The sequence below is a fragment of the Polyodon spathula genome, chromosome 6, assembly GCF_017654505.1.
Source record: "Polyodon spathula isolate WHYD16114869_AA chromosome 6, ASM1765450v1, whole genome shotgun sequence".
NCBI classification, from domain to species: Eukaryota; Metazoa; Chordata; class Actinopteri; order Acipenseriformes; family Polyodontidae; genus Polyodon; species Polyodon spathula.
Window position 1 is genome coordinate 63612745 of NC_054539.1, and position 8064 is coordinate 63620808.

The 8064-nt window shown below is 40.7% G+C and overlaps 1 pseudogene; it reads left to right on the top strand.

Moving 5' to 3' along the window:
* Positions 1–772: 772 nt before the first annotated feature.
* LOC121317724 lies at positions 773–2646 on the top strand (annotated as a pseudogene).
* The last annotated feature ends 5418 nt before the right edge of the window (positions 2647–8064 follow it).

Sequence of the window (8064 nt, forward strand, 5' to 3'; positions counted from 1 at the left end):
CCTGAGCTGCTTTGCCCAAAACACAGTAGTATTGCTTTAATGTTTAAAATGACGCTACTGCATAGCATTGTTACTATGATGGCACATAACAAATAGCCTTTTTTGTTATTTTAAAGAATGATGAAACCTATAACGTTACAGTAAGGGTCAGCTTGTCTCCAAATAGTGATATGTCTTCAGCTTCTTCATACATGCAGACAATGATGTGCCCTCTTTTCTATGGGCAGTGAGGGAAATTGTATGTGAAATAAACTACGTAGAGGTAAGAACCCAAGACCTTAAGAACCTTTAAATGGCCAACTACACAATCTTGTTGGAGCAGTGACACATGGTCAATAGTAGGGAGTGAATTAAAACGAAGTTGGCTGTAAAACTGGCTTGGAACGGGTCATTTGGATTCATGAATCCTGTTTACATGATGCTTGAAATTGGAAATGCTAGAATACAACAGTACTATTGTATTCCTAAAGTTTCTAAGTTACACTGTACCATAAATCTGTTCTTGAAACTGTCATCTCAAATATTTAATATCTTTAGGTATCTGTTAGGAGAGGAGTGCCTCTAATTGAATCCAACTTTTGTGCAAGATCAACCTGAGGATTGATCCAACATATGCTGTGAGGTAAAAAAAATAAATTAAAATACAAATCAAACCATGATTTTGGAAATTGTTTATTTAGTTGTGGACTAATAACAATTTCACCCCCTGCAGGCAGCTGCTGCTGACAACGCAATCTGACAGATAGAGTTCTTTTCTGAGAGATGAAACACTATGACTGTTGCACAGGTCATATCAAACGCCTGTGGAATAAGCACTACACCTACCCGAATAATGCTTAGAGCGATATACAATACAACAGAAATGCAGCCTCAGGAGGTGAGTGATCAAAAGTTGCCGTTTACCATGCACTATAGGTTTGGGAAAAATGGCTGGTTTAACAGAATGGGATGTAAATACCCCTTCTCCCTCTGCTGTCCAACAAATCGAGACTATACCAGTGGCAGTCATAAGGTCGACTACCTTTTAGAAGGAGATGGATGGTCATGATGGTGGATACTGCAGTAGCATGTCCCATTTGTGAGTAAGAGCTTATTCATTATTTGCAGTATGTGAATAATTAACCACCTAAAATCCTGATACTTCTAAATATTTGCACTTGTATCTAAATAATCTTGCAACTTCAGATGACACCTCGTTCACAGAAGATATGATTACATGGAAAGTTCCATGAGCTCTTATTCCATGAGTTTCTGCAACACTCATTAAGGACCTGAATGTTCAAATAGGGATTGATGGCCAAAAGCTTAACCATGAAACAGTTGAGGAAAGTGAATATAAACTGGATGTTGGTCCTAGCCTAATCACCATTCAAATTAATGTGGGAGCTGATGGTGGCTATTACAAAATTTGTAAAAATTGAATCTCTTATTCCCCACCTCAATTTCAATTTGAATAACCAAGTTCTTGCTACTTTTTAGAGCCTTGTGTTGAGCAGCACGTATGGAACTACTTATTGTATTTAACCAATGCTTGTGATGAGACAAAGTACACAATACTTCTCCCAATAACCACTCCTTTCTTACCTCGGCCACCTCATGTCACAAACAGTAAGTATTTAAGCTGTGCAGGTGCACAACCTGTGTACCAGGTTAGATTTCACTGCTTCACACGAATGTTTTTTTTTTCTTCCTGTAGACACTGTTCCTGAAAAGTGGATATTCAATGTGACCCTGGGGACATTATAGCTGGGCAAGAGACTCTAATTGTGCCAGAAGCAAATCTAAAAGGGTATAATGTCCAGGAGCATCTTTTCCAATGAATTCAACACCTACACACTCCATGTGCCATTTGGGGACCCCAATGTAAAGCATGACATACATTATGGTCTGTTATCCAATAATTACTGTAATCTGAAATTCTGTTAAGTTGGCCTAATAGAGTTAATTTAGCAGCATGTGGAATGTTTTCATTGACTTTGGGTTCATCAGTGTACTCCATGCCTTAATTCCTTTTAATACAAACTGCATACAGTATGTTGCAGCCAACCTCTCCAGACACCAGCACATTCACTTTACCCATCACCTACATGCTGAATGTTGTGCCAGAGAATATCCCTTTTACCCTTCCAGCCGAAGTTATCGCTTCACTTACAAATATTAGTAAGTGACATTCAATGTGCATCTATTTATCAAATAAACTTATTTTATTGACAAATACTCTCTCTTTCAGTTCCACCTACAGTAACTGGCTATTGTCACAATGCCCAGTTCCATATCATGGTAACATACGGCAATTTGGGTCACAACTGGGTTCCATTTGTGGGGTCAATGGAACTTGCTGGTGATCTGCTTGCCCAGTACAACTACAGTGATAATGCTACTAACTTCTGGATTACTGTGCCATACAATTCACTTGATGCAACATCCGAAGTAAGGAATGTGTTTTTAAATGTATGACTGCTTATTTGTGTCCAGCACCATACTTTGCAGCATGTGTTGTATCTACAGGTAACCCGTTCTTCAGACATCAGAAGCAGGCTTGACCTGACCTTGAAGGATATTGAGACCATGGTTGTGGTGACTACTTTCTCTCTATCCTGCAGTTTCTCTACAAAGATGATTGGTAACTCTGAACATGTACCATAATATATACAGTACCAGTCTAAAGTTTGAGTACACCTGCTTGAAACCAGGTTTTTCATGATTATCTATGCTTTTAACTGTATAAACTTGTTTGTAAACACTTAATATTTCATTATATGATACGTGTACTTATATAAGCTGATAATCATTAGTGAATTGCATTCAAAAATTTAATTTTTAAATGAAAATGTAAATATTGTCAATTTCAATGAAATAGTCGCCCAAAGCAAGGGGATTTCAGTCTGAAGCCCAAGTCAGTTAAAAGTCTGAAATGTGTATAACACAGTGTTAGAACACTGGCCTAAGTATAAAATTGTCTTTGTTAGATGTTCTCTGAGTTAACTAGCATGTTACCTAATTAACCTTATGTCACCAATTATTGTTAACAGATGAGGGTCCATGATTACTATAAATATAGGTAGCATAGGCACAAGTTTGTCATTCCTGAATGTAAGGGAGCAGAAAATGGCAAAATACTCTCAGTTAACCAAAGAAAAACGTCTGTAATTACTTTAAGAAATGAAGGTCAATCTTATAAGACAAATCACAAGAACTTTGCAAGTGTCTGTAACTGCTGTGGCCAAGACCATCAAACGATTTGAAGAAACTGGCACTCATGAGGACCAAACAAGGTCAGACAGGCCAAGGGTGACCTCAGAATCAGAGAACAAGTTCATTCGAGGTCACAAGTCTGCGAAACCAATGATTAACTGCCCCTGAAATACAAGCTCAGCTAAGTGCTACTAGAAGTACAGATGTTTCAACATCAACTGTTCAAGGCAAAGCTACCCACAAGTGCCCTACATCTCTTGGAATTGCTGCAGAAGAGCTGGGAAGACATATCGTGTGATTTCCTGCTGAAACTTGATAACTGAATGCCTCGTGTTTGTGAGGCTGTTATTAAGGCAAAGGGTGGCTATTCTGAGGAATCCAAGATTTAGAGACACTTAAAGACATTTACCTTTTTTGTTCCTTAACCATTCCAATGTAGCTTTGGCTGTGTCTTTTGGGTCATTGCCATGCTGAAAGGTGAACTTCCATCCCAGTTTTAGCTTTCTTGCAGAGGGCAGCAGGTTTTCCTCAAGGACTTCTCTGTACTTTGCTCCATTCATATTCCCTTCTATCCTGACAAGTGCCCCAGTCCCTGCCGATGAGAAAAATCCTGCCACCAAACATAACGCTTGCACCAAACATAGCACTTTGCATTTAGGCCAAAAAGTTCCATTTTAGTTTCGTCAGACCATAAAACTTTTTTCCACATAGCTACAGAATCTCCTGAGTGTTTTTTTGCATACTTCAAACATGATTCAAGGCGGGCTTTCTTGAGTAATGGCTTCCTTCTTGCCACCCTACCGTTCAGGCCAGATTTGTGGAGTGCTTTGGATATTGTCACATGCACACTTTGACCAGTCTTGGCCATAAAAGCCTATAGCTCTTGCAAAGTTGCCATTGCCCTCTTGGCAGCCTCTTATCAGTCTCCTTCTTACTCGGTCATCCAGTTTGGAGAGACGGCCTGATCTAGGCAGGGTCTTGGTGTTGCAATACATCTTCCACTTCTTAATAATCGTCTTGACTGTGCTCCAAGGGATATTCAAGGGCTATATTTTTTATACCCATTCCCTGATCTGTGCCTTTCAACAACTTTGTCCCAGAGTTCTTTTGAAAGCGCCTTGGTGCTCATGGTTGAGTCTTTGCTTTGAAATGCACTACCCAGCAGAGGGAACCTACAAGGACTGCTGAATTTATCCTGGAATCATGTGAATCACTGTAATTTAACACAGATGGAGGCGACTGAGCTAATTTAGCATTGCTATTACAAGGGGGTGGACGCTTATCCAACCAAGCTATTTTCGTTTTTATTTTTAATTAATTTTCTACAAATTTCTAGAATATTTTTTTCACTTGGAAGTTGTGGGGTAGGATGTGTAGATAAATGGAAAAAAAAACTATTTTAATGCATTTTAATTCCAGACTATAAGGCAACAAAAGTGAACATTTTGAAAGGGGGTGTAGACTTTCTATAGGCACTGTGTGTGTGATATATATATATATATATATATATATATATATATATATATATATATATATATACACACACACACACAGTGGCTCTCAAAAGTATTCATCCACCCCTTGGACTTTTCCACATTTTGTTGTTTAAAACATGGAATCAAAATGAATTTAATTAGTTTTTTTTTTGCCACTGATCAGCACAAAAAAAAGCTCATAATGTCAAAGTGAAAAATAAAATCTACAAATTGCTCTAAATTAATTAGAAATACAACATAGAAAATATTTGATTGTATTCACCCCCTTGAGTCAATATTTGGTAGAAACACCTTTGGTAGCAATTACAAGCCATGAGTCTATTTGGATAAGTCTAAGTCTTGAAAAGAAACTGGATAAATTTGGGGACATCATCTACGCATATGGAAGTGAGAGGTTTGGAATTGAAAAAAGGAAGGAAAAAGTACAAACTATTCCTGGAAAGTCTTGACGGCAGCAGGAGATTGAACGCTTAGTTAGAGAAAGGAGGCAGTTGAAGCAATGGAGAAAAGCAGAACAAAGTCAGGAGGGACAACAGGGTCTGATACAAAGGGTCATAAAAGATAAGCTTGCAACATTGCACAGAGCTGAGCGCCTGCGGAAATGCTACAAAAAGAAAATGCGTGTGAGAACTAACTTTTATAAAGATCCATTCAAATTTGTAAAGAAGATATTCACCAGTGAGAGAAATGGCACACTAAAATCATCTAAGTTTGAGCTGGAGAGATATTTGGAGGACACACATACAGATTCAGAAAGGCAGTAGCCAATGTCAGTTCCTTCAGAAATCCCACCTATCAATCCACCCGAATACCAAATGGAGGACTGTGCACCTAAGTGGAAAGAAGTAGAGCAAGCTGTGAAAAAAGCAAGGGCATCATCATCTCCAGGGCCTAATGGAGTTCCATACAGAGTGTACAAGAGTGCTTCTGGAATTCTACGAATCCTATGGAAATTGATGAAAGTGGCATGGGAAAAACAGGTTGTACCAAGAGCATGGCGCCGAGCAGGTGGAGTCTTTTTACAAAAAGAAAAGGATTCTACAAGCATCTTATTTCCCTATTAAACGTAGAAGGCAAGGTTTTCTTCAGCATTATTGCTCAGAGATTGTTAACCTACCTATTAAAGAACTGCTTCATTGACACTTCAGTACAAAAAGCAGGCATTCCAGGTTTCCCAGGATGCTTAGAACACATCAGTGTAATCTGGCAACAAATTCAATCAGCAAAAAAGGAGAGGAGGGAGCTCCATGTGACATTCTTGGATTTGGCAAATACATATGGTTCAGTGCCACGTGAACTTCGTTGGGCAGCATTTGATTTTTTCAGTGTACCGATGACAATAACAAATTTAGTGAAAGCCTACTTTGGAGATTTGCAATTTAGTTTTGCAACTTCAGAATTCAGCACTACATTGCAATGCCTAGAAGTTGGAATAATGGCAGGATGTACCATTTCTCCACTGGCTTTTACCATGGGAATGGAAGTAATTATAAGGGCATCAAAATGGGTAGTGGGAGGAGAGCGCTTGGCTTCCGGAATGTGACTACCACCAATTCGAGCATACATGGTTGGTTGGATGACATGACAACAATGACTACAATAGTAGCCTGTACTAATCGGTTATTGGGCAAATTAACCAATAACATTGAATGGGCACAAATGCAATTCAAGCCCACTAAATCAAGGAGCATCTCTATAATTAAAGGTAAAGTAGTAGATAAAAGGTTCTACGTTATTGGTGAGGCAATACCAACAGTGTCCGAGAAGCCAGTGAAAAGTCTAGGGAGATGGTACGATGGGGATCTATAGGACACAGTTCGTGTGGGAAAAGTTAGACAACAAGCAGTGGAAGGGTTGAAGAGCATAGACAGCAGCTCTTTACCAGGCAAACTGAAATTCTGGTGCATTCAGTTTGGTCTACTGCCAAGACTGCTGTGGCCAATGACTGTGTACAAGGTTTCCTTGACAACAGTTGAGAAGCTGGAAGCTTTAGAAAATGGACGGCAAAAAAAGCTGTGGACGATGCTAAGGGTGCCCTTCAAATCGGAGATATTATGGGGCAAGTTCAGCATGAAAAAGGAGGTTTTGGTCTCAGTTCAGCGCCTCCTTCATGGTACAAGGCAACCCCAGCTCAACGGAGGAAGTTGGTAGTCAGTGAGGTGCAAAAGCAGGAGGAGTGGGTCAGGTGTGTAAAGGCCATTTCCCAGGCCAAGCAGGGAGAATGGATGAGATGGGAGAGTGTGGAACAACGCAAGATTGGTTGGCAAGACCTATGGACAATGGAGAGCAGGATCAGTTTTTCGCATCACCACAGAACCTAAACCTCTGGGTGGCTGAGGATCCCTCTTGTCCTTTGTGTTCATCACCTGCAACATTAAGGCACATTTTGACAGGATGTAAGGTGGGACTTAACCAAGGACGGTTTACTTGGAACCATGACCAGATGCTGTGATGTTTGGCCTTAGCATTGGAAGACAAGCGTAACCTGACCAGTAAGTTGCCACCAGTTCCAGCAAAGCATTACACACAAAAGACAATATTCCTCCATCCAGGAGAGCAACCACCAAGAAAAGGTGTTAAAACCAAGCCTCACTCAGGACAACTGGAAGCTGCTAGAGACTGGAAGATGCTGGCAGATGTTGGTCAATGGCTTATTTTTCCACCTGAGATTGCCACCACTAACCTTCGACCAGACATTGTCTGTGGTCTGGTTCAGCGTGCCTTGTTCATCTGGTAGAGTTAACAGTGCCATGCAAAGATGCTGTGGATGAGGCGTATGAGAGGAAGAAGCTTTGGTATGCTCAACTAACTGCTGAAGCGGAACAGCAAGGATGGAGAGTCCAAATTTATCAAGTGGAGGTGGGTTGTCGAGGATTTGTGGCACACTCTACAACCCGGTTTCTCAGAGACGCCGGGTTCAGTGGCCAAGAGTTGCGTTGCACGGTGAAGAACTTATCTGAAGCAGCAGAAAGGAGCAGCAACTGGCTGTGGTTGAGACGGGAAGATTCTGGATGGGGATTTCAAGCACAATAGAAAGAAAGCAATGCTGATGTACAGGTAAGTAAGCTGGGCTGAGCTGAGTGGGGGATGGAGGGGGATGATGCTGGGACGCCATAATCACTTTTGAGCCCTCTTGAGAAAATAAATTCTACGAGAAAAGGGCATTCGGCCCACCTATGCTTGCTTGGATGCAAGCATGGTCTGTTGGCACTCAGGAGAGGTAAAACCACCCCCCCCCCCCCCCCAACCAAGTTAGTAGGGAAAATGACACCTCTGGGAATCCATGGCTAAACAGACAGCCCTTACTGCAGACGGCTAGCTAATGGTCAAAGGGAGGGTTATACAGTATTGTTCATGACAGATCCTTCAAGAA